General features: G+C 44.5%; 1 long non-coding RNA gene across 2 annotated transcripts in view; it reads right to left on the reverse strand.

Moving 5' to 3' along the window:
- Positions 1 to 13,273, reverse strand: part of LOC119920236 — a 74,560-nt gene that overhangs the window by 47,711 nt on the left and 13,576 nt on the right. For both annotated transcript variants that reach the window (XR_005448005.1, XR_005447999.1), the window contains exons 2-3: positions 8,817 to 8,914; positions 6,646 to 6,711 (exon numbers count right to left, since the gene is read on the reverse strand). This is a non-coding gene — a long non-coding RNA (uncharacterized LOC119920236). The remainder of the gene's footprint in view (positions 1 to 6,645; positions 6,712 to 8,816; positions 8,915 to 13,273) is intronic.

A 13,273-nucleotide genomic window follows, 5' to 3' on the forward strand; every position in this document is an offset into this window, starting at 1 on the left:
ACATAGACTGTGTCCAACACGATTATCTTGTATCTACCCCAGCACTTAGTACACTGTCTGGCACATAGTAAGAACTTAAATACTACAAAAAAAAAAGATGAGGAAACAGGCACAGAGAAGTTAAGTGACTTTTCCATGGTCACACAGCTGGCAACTAGCAAAACTGGAAATAAAACCTTCGATTCCTGACTCCCAGCTCTATGCTCTTTCCACTAGCCCTAATATTTGAGATGTCTGAAGTGTGCTCATGAAGCTCTGAAGTGATTTCTAAACTGTGAGCTCATTGTGGGCAGGGATTGTCACCCTTTATTGCTGTATTGTACTTTCCCAAGCTATTAGTACAGTGCTCTGCCCACAGTAAGTGCTCAATAAATACGATTGAATGAAGTGGTTTCTCAAGCCACAACACCAGGTAGCTCTTGGGTTTATCATTACCTTATCTTTTATGTTTTTGTGGTTTTGTTTGTAGTTTTTGTCCCCTGATATTTCTGTCACAACTCCCTTCCCCCACCTTTCTCTTCGATTGCAAAACACAGGGGGAACAATGTCAATTTCTCATCTTTGTATTTTTCCCCATAATTTAGTACAGTGTTTGTCCAAAGGAGGTGGTTAATAAATACTACTGAATGAATGAACGGATTCAGAGAGCTCTTATAAAATCAAGGAAGCCTTGTTGGAGGAGGTAAAATTTGGGGAGGGTTTTGAAGGTGTGGAGAGCTGTGGGCTGGTGGTTTTGGCAGGAAAGAAGGGTCCAGGCCCTGGAGACAAGCTGAACAAAGAGTGGGATGTAGCCAGCAGGTGGGCTTGAGAGAAGCAAGCAGAGGAAAGCTAATAAGTAAGGGGAAAAGAGCTGGTGGAGAATCTTGAAGCCAATAATTATGGTATTTGTTAAGCGCTTACTATGTGCCAGGCACTGTACTGAGCACTGGGCTGGATACAAGCAAATCCAGTTGGAAACAGTCCATGTTCTACACAGGGCTCACATTCTTCATCCCCATTTTACAGAAGAGGTAACTGAGGTTCAGAAAAGTGAAATGGATTGCCCAAGGCCACAGAGCAGACAAGTGGTGGAGCTGGGATTACAACTGGTGGACCTGGGATTAAATAGAAATAGAAGGAATCTTTACTTGGATGTGGTGGTAGGTGAGCAAACATTAGAAGGTCTTGAGGACAGAGGAGACGTGTTGAGCCATGTTTTACGAAGATGATCCAAGCAGCAGTGTACAATATGGACCTAAGGGTGGGGAACCTGGAGACAGGGAGATCAGAAAGGAGTTCAATACTATAGTCTAACTGGGAGATGACAAGAGGAAGGGGAAGATCAGAGAAATATTTTTGAGGAGAAATCAGCAAGATTTTAGGAGTGGATTGGATATGAGAGCAGAATGTCAGTGAGCTAGTCACCCTTCCTTCTATGCCATGTGTGCAATTTGATTCTCTCTCACCCTGGCCCCATATCCTCTTTAATCAAATCAAACAATTGTATTTATTGAGTGCACTTGATATTCACCTGACCCTCAGCCCCACAGCACTTATGTATATTTAATTCATTTTAATGTCCATCTCCCCCTCTAGACTTTTTCTTGTGGTTAGGAAGCACATATACCACCTTTGCTATATGTACCCCATGTGTCTAGTACAGTGGTCTGCACACAATAAGTGCTCAGTGAATACCACTGATTAAGAAAGGAGCAAAGTGTGCAGGCTGGATTGTAGTTGGAAATCAATGAAGTGAAATAGCAGGGGGTAAGCGGATTGAGTGCTTTGAAGCTAAAGGTAAGGAGTTTCTGTTTGATGCAGAGGTGGATGGACAATCACTGGAGGTTTTGAGGAGTGAGGAAATGTGAAATGAATTTTTTCTAACATGTTAAGTTGAGATGTTGGCACGACGGCCAAGTAGAGATGTCCTGAAGACAGGAGGAAATGTGAGACTGCAGAGAGAGAGGTCAGGGTTGGAGAGGTTGATTTGGGAATCATCAGTGAAGAAAACCCCCTCCCTCCCTCTGCCCTACCCCCTTCCCCTCCCCACAGCACTTGTATATATTTCTACAAATTTATTACTCTATTTATTCTATTTGTACATATTTACTATAATTATTTTATTAATGATGTGTATATAGCTATAATTCTATTTTTTCTGATAGTATTGACACCTGCCTACTTGTTTTGTTTTATTGTCTGTCTCCCCCATCTCTATATGTTGCTGATTTGTACTTTCCAGGTGCTTAGTACAGTGCTCTGCACACAGTAAGTGCTCAATAAATACAGTTGAATGAATGAACGAAGCCATAGGAGTGAATAAGTTCTCCAAGGGAGTGGGTATAGATGGAAAATAGAAGGGGACCTAGACCTGAACCCTGAAAGACCCCCACTGACAGAGGGTGGGAAGCAGAGGAGGAGCTTGTGAAGGATAGTGTCAGTGAGGTCAAAATTAAGCAGTGTTTCCACGAGAAGAGAATGGTCCACAGTATTGAAGGCAGCTGAGAGATCAGAGAGTATTAGGATGGAGTAGACACCGTTGGATATGGCAAGATGGACATCATTAATGACCTTAGAGAGGGCAAGTTTCCATGGAATGAAGTGGACAGAGGCCGTATTGGAGCAGGTCAAGGAGATAATTGGAGGAGAGGAAGTGGAGTCGGTAGTTGTAGACAACACTCCTGCCCTTATGTACACATCCTTACAATCTGCCATTGACACTGACATTTATTTAAAGTCTGTCTCCTCTACTAGACTGTAAGCTCCTTGAAGACAAGAATCATGTCTACCAACTCTATTGAACTTTTGAATGCTTAGTCCCACATTCTGAACAGTGTAAGCACTCAAGGTATACCACTGATTGAGTGACTATTTCATTAAGAAAATTGGGTACTGTCCAGAACCCATTTCACAATGGCTGCCTTCACTCTTCTCGTCTTTCCTTTACCATGCCACAATGCTTCCCAGGTATTCCACCCTTAGGTATCCTAGAGAAGCAGTGTGGTCTATTGGGTAGAGTATGGGCCTGGGAGTAAGGAGGAAATGGGTTCTAATCCTGAATTCTCCACTTGTCTTCTGCATGACCTTGGGTAAGTCACTTGACTTTTCTGTGCCTCAGTTCCCTCATCAGTAAAATGGGGATTAAGACTGTGAGCCCCATGTGGGACATGGACTGTGTTCAAACGGATTAACTTGTACTTATTCCAAAGCTTAGTACAGTGCCTGGCACATAGTAAGCACTTAACAAAGCCCACAGTTAGTATTATTAGCAGTCCCAAGGACAGAGGGGATGCATGTAGCTAGAGGCAGAAAAGCACACCCTAGGAAGGAAGGAAATAGGATCAGCCTTGATTTTGAGGGCTTCTTCCCAGGGCCACTGCAGTCTAAAGCTCATTCACATGCATAAAGCTAGTGAGCGCATGACCTAATCAAGAAAAAGGGGGCAGAGACAGGTGGAAGGCACAGTGGGCAGCTTCCAAGAGGCCTGACTGTGTGGGCGAAGATGAGGGGAAGGGGAATGAGAGGATCATGGAGGCAGCATCAGGAGAGGCTGTCTTTGGGCAGTTTGGGAACGAGAGGCAAGTGGGCTAGTCAGACAGCATCTCCTTGGCTCTTTTGCTGACTAGGGAACTTCCAAAAAAGGCTTCATTGGTCTCCTTTCCATGTTCATTTGTGTGTGTGGATGCACTTACTCTGCTTTTCTTTCCTTTCTTTCTTCCTCCACTCTTACCCCCGCCTCCCAAGCTCTTTAAAATGTGGCAAGATGCTAATTGGTTAAACACTCCATCCCATGCACAGTAGTTCATCATAACCAATCAATACTCCTGCTGTGTCAGTGTACAGTCAATTTAGAAACAGTTCACCTGTGAATTTCTAGAAGATAGAGGAAAATTTTAACTGTTATTCTTATCATCAGTACTTTTGTGCACTGTACTATGCCCTTGGGAATAAACAAGAAACATATGAAGACCGTTCTTGTCCACTATGACCTTTCGACCTGGGAGGTGGAGAGACAGGCACATGAATATTATAATTCTGAATATGAAAACAAGCCTTAACTTTCTCCCCCTTCCCAATCTAGAAACAGGAAAACTCCCAGTGTTCTTATTATTTTGAAAGTGTGTTACCACCTTCACCTCTCCAGTCTGGAAGAAGGGAAAGTCTTTTTTTTTTTCCCTCCTTCCTGGGGAAAACATAAACAAGCAAATGAGAAGCAGCATGGCCTAGTGGATAGAGCAGTAGACTGGGAATCAGAAGGATCTGAGTTCTAATTCTGACTCTGCCACTTGTCTGCTGTGTGACATTGGGCAAGTCATTAACTTCTCTGTGCTTCAGTTCCCTCGTCTGTAAAATTCATTCATTCATTCAATCAATCGTATTGAGTGCTTACTGTGTGCAGAGCACTGTACTAAGAGCTTGAAAAACGGGGATTGAGACTTTGAGCCCCAGCATGGGACAGGGACTGTGTCCAACTCAAATTGATTGTATTCACCCCAGTGCTTAGTACAGTGCCTAGTACAGTGCCTGGCACATAGTCATCGCTTAAATACCATAATAATTACCATTATTATTATTATTCACAAATACCATTTTTTAAAAAAGAAACAAACTAGTCTTCTCCCACAAGCACAGAGCACTGCCACAACAGTAGGCAGAAAGATGCCTTCTTGACCAGTTGAAACAGATATGACATCTGTATCAATGAGTCATTCATATTTAACGAATGCTTACAGTGTGCAGAGCACTGTACTTAGGGCGTGGGAAAGTACAATATAATAGATTTGGTAGACATGTTCCCTGCCGACAACAAGTTTACAGTCTAGAGGGGGAAACAAACATTAATATAAAATTATAGATATGCACATAACTACATATGCATAGCATATGCATCCAAACTGATCAACTTGTATCTTCCCCAGTGCTTGGCACATAGTCAGTGCTTAACAAGTACCATAATTACATAAGTGCTCTGGATCTGAGGGAGGGGTGAATAAAGGGTGGGAATCCAAGTTTGGAGTGACACAGAAGAAAGAGGGAGACGAGGAAATGAGGGTTTAGGGAAGGCCTCTTGGAGGAGATGTGCTTTTAATAAGGTTTTGAAGATGAGGAGAGTGATCATCTGTGAGATATGAAGAGGGAGGGCATTCCAGGTCAGAGGCAGGACGTAGTTGACGGGTCGGTGGCAAGATAGATGATACTGAGGTACAGCGAATAAGTTGACATTAGAGGAGCGAAGTGTGCGGGCTGAGTTGTAATAGGAAAGCAACGAGGTAAGGTGGAGGGGGCAAGATGGCTGAGTGATTTAAAGTCGATGATAAGGAGTTTCTGATACAGAGGTGGATGGGTAAACAGTGGAAGTTCTTGAGGAGTGGAGAAACGTGGACTGAATAGTTTTGAAGAAAGATGAACTGGGCAGCAGATTGAAGTATGGACTGGAGTGGGGAGAGACAGAAGGCTTGAAGGTCAGCAAGGAGGCTGATGCAGTAATCAATGTGGGATAAGTGCCTGCATTAACAGGAAAGCAGTTTGGAAGAAGAAAGGGTGGATTTTAACGATGTTGTTAAGGCTGAACCAATAGGATGATTTGATGACAGATTGAATATGTGAGTTGAATAAAAGAGGTGAGTCAAGGATAAAGGAAAGGTTATGGGCTTTTGAGAAAGATAGGATGGTGGTGTTGTCTTCAGTGATGGGAAATGACAGGGTTTGGGTGGGAAGATAAGGAGTTCTGTTTTGGACATGTTATGTTTGAGGTGTTGGTGGGACATCCAAATAGAGATATCTTGAAGGCTGGAAATGTGACACTGGAGAGAGAGGGAGAGATCAGGGCTGGAGGTGTAGACTTGAGAATCATCTGCACAGAGATGGTAATTGAAGCCATGGGAGCGAATGAGTTCTCCAAGGGAGTTGGTGTAGATGGAGAATAGGAGGGGGACTAAGAACTGGGCCTTGAGTGCCTCCCACAGTTAGGGGGTGGGAGGCAGCCCACAGTCTAGGGAGGAGAGATAAAATAAGTATTGAATCCTGATTTTTTTAAGCGAGGAAAGAGGCACAGAGAAATTAAGGGACTTGCCCAAGATCACAAAGCAGGCCAGTGGAAGAGCCAGGATTAGAACCCAGGTTTCCTGACTCCAGTCCTGTGTTCCTTCCACTTAGACCACACTGCTTCTCTCAAATTCTGTGTAGAGCACCTGATCTGAATGTTTCCACCCCATAGTGCTCAGGGGGGTTTAAGGTTTAGGTTTCCCTCCTTCAGAAAATTAAAAAAAGCCCAAATTATTCCTATCTGAAGCCAAACTACAAACAAAAGCTTGAGGTGTTAAACACCTGGAAGCTGCCATCTCGTTCTGAAGGAGATTGCTGTTTCCACCCCAACCTCAGCTGGGAGGTTTAGAAAATGGGCCCCAAGAGAATGCTCTCCTTCCCCAATCACCAACCCCACTGCACTTAGGGGTGTGTGCCTGTGAGGTCTAACTTGCAAGTGCTGACAAAGCCTGACATGATTTAGCTGAGGGAATTTAATGAGGTTAGACCTAAAGCCATATAAGCTAATGAGCAATGCTGGTAGGAGAAAATGAAATCATTTCAGTATGGCAACTGCCCAGAGTGGTTCATTTTAAGGGAGCATCTAGAAAGAAAAACAATCTGGGGGTGGTTGACTCTTACCTTTGGGTCCTTCTATTGGCCGGCTCCTCCTGTGCCATGACTTCAATGCCAAAGCCACATCTGTCCCTACGGTGAAACAAGACAGAGGCAACTCCTCAGCCTCTAAGACCTCCTCAGCCTCCAAGACCTCTTCCCCAAATGAGTGACTCACCCTCACACCTGCAAACCTGAGTAGCGCAGAGTTGGTAGACCTGATTAGTCACTTGCTAAACTCAATCCATCCAGGCACTTGAAATTCAAAGAGATAAGAGATTTGGAAATCTGAGTGGAGTGTAAATGACTCTGTCCATCCCATTTCCTCTGTGAAGAAGGAAGGGGGGGAAGAGGGAAGAAGTGGGGAAAAAGGGAGAGAGGGAAGCAGGGGTGGGGGGGAGGGACAAGGGCGAAGGGGATGGGGAGAGAAGGCAGAAAGGGGACAAGGGGATGAGGGAGGAGGGAGAGGAAGGAAGGAGGAAGAAGGGAGGGGAAAAGGGAATACCTACGCCCTCATGGTTTAGGGAAGCCCTATCCTAAAAAAAAAAGAACCTTCCTTCATCCTATAACTCACACCAGTTATCATCCTATCTCCCTCCCACCATTCCTCTCCAAACTCCTTGAGTTGTCTACACCTGCTATCTCCACTTCCAATCAATCAATCACATTTATTGAGTGTTTACTGTGGGCAGGGCACTATACTAAGCACTGGGAGAGTACAACATGGCCTAGTGGATAGAGCATGGACCTGGGAGTCAGATGGTGGTGGGTTCTAATCCCAGCTCTGCCACTTATCTGCTGCGTGACCTAGGACATGTCACTTCACTTCTCTGGGTCTTAGTTTCCTCATCTGCAAAATGAGGATTGAGACTGTGAGTCCCACGTGGATAAGGGACTGTGTCCAAGCTTATTTGCTTGTATCCACCCCAGCACTTAGTATGGTGCCTGGCACACAATAAGCACTTAATGAATACCAGAACTGTTCTTATTATTACTATTACAATGCAACAATATAACAGATACATTCTCTATCCACAATGAGCTTACATTCTAGAGGGGGAAACAGACATTAATATAAATGAATAAATTATGGATATGTACTTAAGTACTATGGGGCTAGGAAACACAGAAGGGAGTGGGAAAAGAGGAAATGTGAACTTAGGGAAGGGCTCTTGGGGGAGATATGCCTTCAACCTCCCCCTTCCCATCCCCTCCCCTGCCTTACCTCCTTCCCCTCCCCACAGCACCTGTATATATGTATATATGTTTATACATATTTATTACTCTATTTATGTATTTATTTTACTTGTACATATTAATTCTGTTTATTTTATTTTGTTAATATGTTTTGTTTTGTTGTCTGTCGCCCCCTTCTAGACTGTGAGCCCGCTGTTGGGTAGGGATCGTATCTATATGTTGCCAACTTGTACTTCCCAAGCGTTTAGTACAGTGCTCTGCACACAGTAAGCGCTCAATAAATACGATTGAATGAATGAATGAATGAAGGTGGGGCGGGCTGTCTCATATGAAAAGGGAGGGTGTCCCAGGACAGAGACAGAACACGGTTGAGAGGTGGGTGGCATGGTAGATGAGATCGAGGTACAGTGAGTAGGGTAGCATTAGAGGAGCAAAGTGTGTGGGCTGGGTTGTAGTAGGAAAGCAGTGAGGTGAGGTAGGAGGGAGCTGTTATAAAGTTGATGGAAAGGTGTTTCTGTTTGATATGTTGGTGGATGGGCAACCTCTGGAGGTTCTTGAGGAGTGTGGAAACACGGACTGAACATTTTTGTAGAAAAACGATCAGGGCAGTAGTGTAGTATGGTCTGGAGTTGGGGGAGACAGCAGGAAGGGAAGTCAGCAACAAAGTTGATACAGTAATCAGGGAGGGATAGGATAAGTGCATGGATTAACATAGTAACATTTTTGATGGAGAGGAAAGGATGGATTTTTGTGATGTTGTGAAGGCTGAACTGACAGGATTTAGTGATAGATTAAGACATGCTGCTTCTGCTCCTCAGTATCTGCTTGAAACGGCTCAAGCACAATCCTTGATTGAAATGGGGGGGGATGGGGCATGTGAGTTCTCAACCCCAAACTCCCATGATGCCTCAGTCTTCCATCACATTCCTCAGCTCCCTCCCTCCTTTTTACTTTTCTCAGTATGCAATCTTCTCTTCCCCTGAGACCCTTTCTGTTCATACCTGCTGTCTTGGCTCTCCAGTCTCCATCCTCAAGGATTTACACAGTTGGAAGTTGAAAGTTACTGGTGTTTCATTGTGTCTCTCCACCATCTGCTGAACTGAAAAAAAATATTTTTTTCCTCCAAGGTTGTAGAGATCTTCTTCTTTCCAAACACACCCAGTGGCTGCACCACTTTAAATTTCATCTTAAATTCACTCCTGGAAAATTGCTCTAATTCAGTCCAAGGTAGGTTGAACTCTGGTGATTCAGAGCTGAGGGATAAAGCCATGGTTCACTCAGGCCAGATTCACGGGAAATTTTAAATTGCTAGTAGGTGAGGCAGGCAATGTTGAGGAAAGGAAGCTTATAGAACCAGATAGAATAGGGAGGGAGGCCCAGACTGAAAGATTGGGTAAAATGATCTGGGGAAAAAAATCATAATAAAGACAGCCATGGAATGTGGCAGAAAAACAGCAGTAGACAGAGTAGAAACCAGGTTTCTGGGTAGATTGAAGCCCTCATTTCCCCAATTTGTCCTCCCTTCTACTTCACCTACACACTAGGGTCTTTAACTTGTAGAAACTATTCATCAACCTCTTGTTCACTTCATATCCTCCCTACTTTCACTTCTGCACTTCCATACCATCTAAATACTTCGGTAACACCCCCATCCCCAGAGCACATAGAACCATATGTTTATACTCTATTACTTCCTCCTAGCTGTAATTTTGCCCTCTCAGGGTTGCACCTGGAGAGTTTCCAGTACTTTACCAGTCTTGGCTAAGGGAGGGAGAGTCAAGCAGAGGCAACTGTGAGCCCGTTGTTAGGTAGGGACCGTCTCTATATGTTGCCAATTTGTACTTCCCAAGCGCTTAGTACAGTGCTCTGCACATAGTAAGCGTTCAATAAATACGATTGATGATGATGATGCTCAATAAATATGATTGAATGAATGAATGAATGAATATCCATTCCATTCCTATCTTGGACGGTGGCTAGCATGTGGAAGACAATCTGCTCCAAGTCAAAACACACCTGTGCAGGGCAGCAGTAGCATGGGAGACAGTCGAGGGAGGAGACTCAAGTTTACCGAATGGAAGGAGGCAATAAACCACTTCTGCATTTTTACCAAGAAAACTCCACAGATACACTACCAGAACAATTGCGGATGGAGAGTGGGGCGTTCTGGGAGAGATGTGTCTGCGGTGTTGCTATGGGTCGGAGACGACTCAATGGCATAAGACAAGACAAGTTGTAATTTTATTTTAGTATCTGCCTCCTTCCAGCTAGATGAGAAGCTCCTTGAGGGCAGGGATCACCTCTAATAATTCTATTGTAATCTCCCAAACACGTAGTACAGTGCTTTGTATGTAGAAGGTGCTCAATAAATACTTTTGATTGATTGATACAGATAGAAAAAAAACAACTAAGGTCAGGATGAATCTCTGTCCACATTTTCTTAAATGCTCAATTCACAGCCATTTTCTCCCTTACTTCTCAAGCTTCCTGTTTCTTACCAACATACTAATCTTTTCTTTAACAGTTAATCAATAAATGGTACTTATTGCGTGCTTACCATGTTCAGAGCACTGTACCAAGCCCTTGGGGGAGCATAATACAACAGAGTTGGTAACACATTCCCTGCCCACAAGGAGTATGACCTAGTAGAAAGAACACAAGCCTGGGAATCAGAGGACCTGGGTTCTAATTTGAGCTCTGCCACTTGTCTCCTATGTGACCTTGGACAAGTCATTTAACTTCTCTAGGCCTGTTACCTCATCTGTAAATTAGAATTTAGGACTATGAGTCCTGTGTGGTACATGGACTGCATCCAACCAGATTATCTTGTATCTATCCCGGTGCGTAGTACAGTGCCTGGCACAGAGTAAGCACTTAAATACCAAGTAAATAAGTAAATAAATAAATAAATAAAGGAGCCGCAACAATCCCCAACAATGGATTCATTCCAGAACTCAAACCTATCACCCAGAGTTCAAAGTGGCACAGGACTGGTGATGGCGATTGCAGCAGACTTGAGAAAGAGATGGTCTCTCGCCGTTGATTTGCTCCAAACCCCTGAGGCTTCAGCGGGACAAATGTCCTAGATTTTGACATCAAACTACTGGATCAGAGTCAGGTTTCATTTTCCTGAAGCATTCTTTGTAGTGTATCCATTCAAGTTGAACAACACTTTTCTGCCAAAGAGCTCAAAGCACTGTACTGAGAACTTCAAACTTGCAACATGGAAAATGTGGTAAAGGTGAAAGCAGAGGAAAAAAAGAAGAGAAAAGAAAAGGGGTGGGGGGTGGAAAACTTGAGAGACAGGAAAGAATAGTGAGGGAATTGCAGGCAGCCGCAAATCCCCACTTTTGGCATTTCACTATCATAAGTCCTGGAAGCCAACATTCCATCAGGGAAACAAAGAGCCTTCCTGACCCCTGCTTTCTCCTGACTTCCTCTCCAGTGGTGCTCTTGATGAATCAATCAAATCAATCAACTGCATTAATTAGCACATACTTGTGCACAGCACTGTACTAAGCACTTGGGAGAGTACAACACAACAATATAATAGACATATTCACTGCCCACAAAAAGCTTACAGTCTAGAGCGAGCTTAGTTTTCCAGGACCTGCAGTATTACATGGCCTAGTGGAAAGAGCATGGGCCTGGGAGTTAGAGGACCTGGGTTCTAATCTTGGCTCTGCCATTTGCCTCCTATGTGATAAGTCCCTAAACTTCTGTGCTTCAGTCTCCTCATCTGTAAAATGGCGATAAAATACCTATTCTCCCTCTCCTTGAAACTGTGATTCTAAGGTGGAAAGGGACTTTGTCCTACCTGATTATCATGTACCTGTCCCAGGGCCTAGTACAGTACTTGGCATATGGGAAGTGTTAACAAAGTGTTTAACTGAACTCCTTATCTTCCCTCCCAAACCCTGCCCTCTCCCTGACTTTCCCATCACTGTTGATGGCACTACCATCCTTCCCGTCTCACAAGCCCGCAACCTTGGTGTCATCCTCGACTCCGCTCTCTCGTTCACCCCTCACATCCAAGCCGTCACCAAAACCTGCTGGTCTCAACTCCACAACATTGCCAAGATCTGCCCTTTCCTCTCCATCCAAACCATTACCGTGCTCGTTCAAGCTCTCATCCTATCCTGTCTGGACTACTGTATCAGCCTCCTCTCCGATCTCCCATCCTCCTGTCTCTCCCACTTCAATCCATACTTCACGCCGCTGCCTGGATTGTCTTTGTCCAGAAACGCTCTGGGCATGTTACTCCCCTCCTCAAAAATCTCCAGTGGCTACCAATCAGCCTACGCATCAGGCAAAAACTCCTCATCCTCGACTTCAAGGCTCTCCATCACCTCGCCCCCTCTTACCTCACCTCCCTTCTCTCCTTCTACAGCCCAGCCCGCACCCTCTGCTCCTCTGCCACTAATTTCCTCACTGTACCTTGCTCTCGCCTGTCCCGCCGTCGACCCACGGCCCACGTCATCCCCCTGGCCTGGAATGCCCTGCCTCTGCACATCCACCAAGCTAGCTCTCTTCCTCCCTTCAAGGCCCTACTGAGAGCTCACCTCCTCCAGGAGGCCTTCCCAGACTGAGCCCCCTCCTTCCTCTCCCCCTCTTCCCCCTCCCCATCCCCCTGCCTTACCTCCTTCCCCTCCCCACAGAACCTGTATATATGTATATATGTTTGTACGTACTTATTACTCTATTTATTTATTTTATTTGTACATATTTATTCTATTTATTTTATTTTGCTAATATGTCTTGTTTTGTTGCCTGTCTCCCCCTTCTGGACTGTGAACCCGCTGTTGGGTAGGGACCGTCTCTATATGTGGCTAACTTGTACTTCCCAAGCGCTAAGTATAGTGCTCTGCACACAGTAAGCGCTCAATAAATACGATTGAATGAATGAATGAATGAATGAACAAAATGCCACAATTATTATCATCATTATTATTAATTCAGCCACATCATGAAATCTTTCCAGATGCTGAAGCTAGTGGACATCCAACAAGGTTATTTCTGCCTCTCTCAGTGAAAGGAGGGCATATTCTAGAGACTACAAAAAAATGACTTGTAGGTAAATCCTCAGGGTATCTCAAGTTATCAAGGGTAGAAGCAGCACGGTCTAGTGACAAGAGCACAAGCCTGGAAGTCAGAGGATGTGGGTTCTAATACCGGCTCCTCCGCTTGTCTGCTGTGTGACCTTGGGCAAGTCACTTAACTTCTCTGTGCTTCAGTTACCTCATCAGTAAAACGGGGATTGAGACTGTGAGCACCACATGGAACAACCTGATTACCTTGAGTCTACCCCCGTGCTTAGAACAGTGCTTGGCACATAGTAAATGCTTAACAAATACCATGATTATTATTATTATTATTATTATCCTCCAGTCTAGGCTTCACTGCAGAGAACAACCCTTCCTCAGGGCACCTGCCCCAGGGAGTCACTGCCTGGGTCCAG

The sequence above is a fragment of the Tachyglossus aculeatus genome, chromosome 2, assembly GCF_015852505.1.
Source record: "Tachyglossus aculeatus isolate mTacAcu1 chromosome 2, mTacAcu1.pri, whole genome shotgun sequence".
NCBI lineage: Eukaryota > Metazoa > Chordata > Mammalia > Monotremata > Tachyglossidae > Tachyglossus > Tachyglossus aculeatus.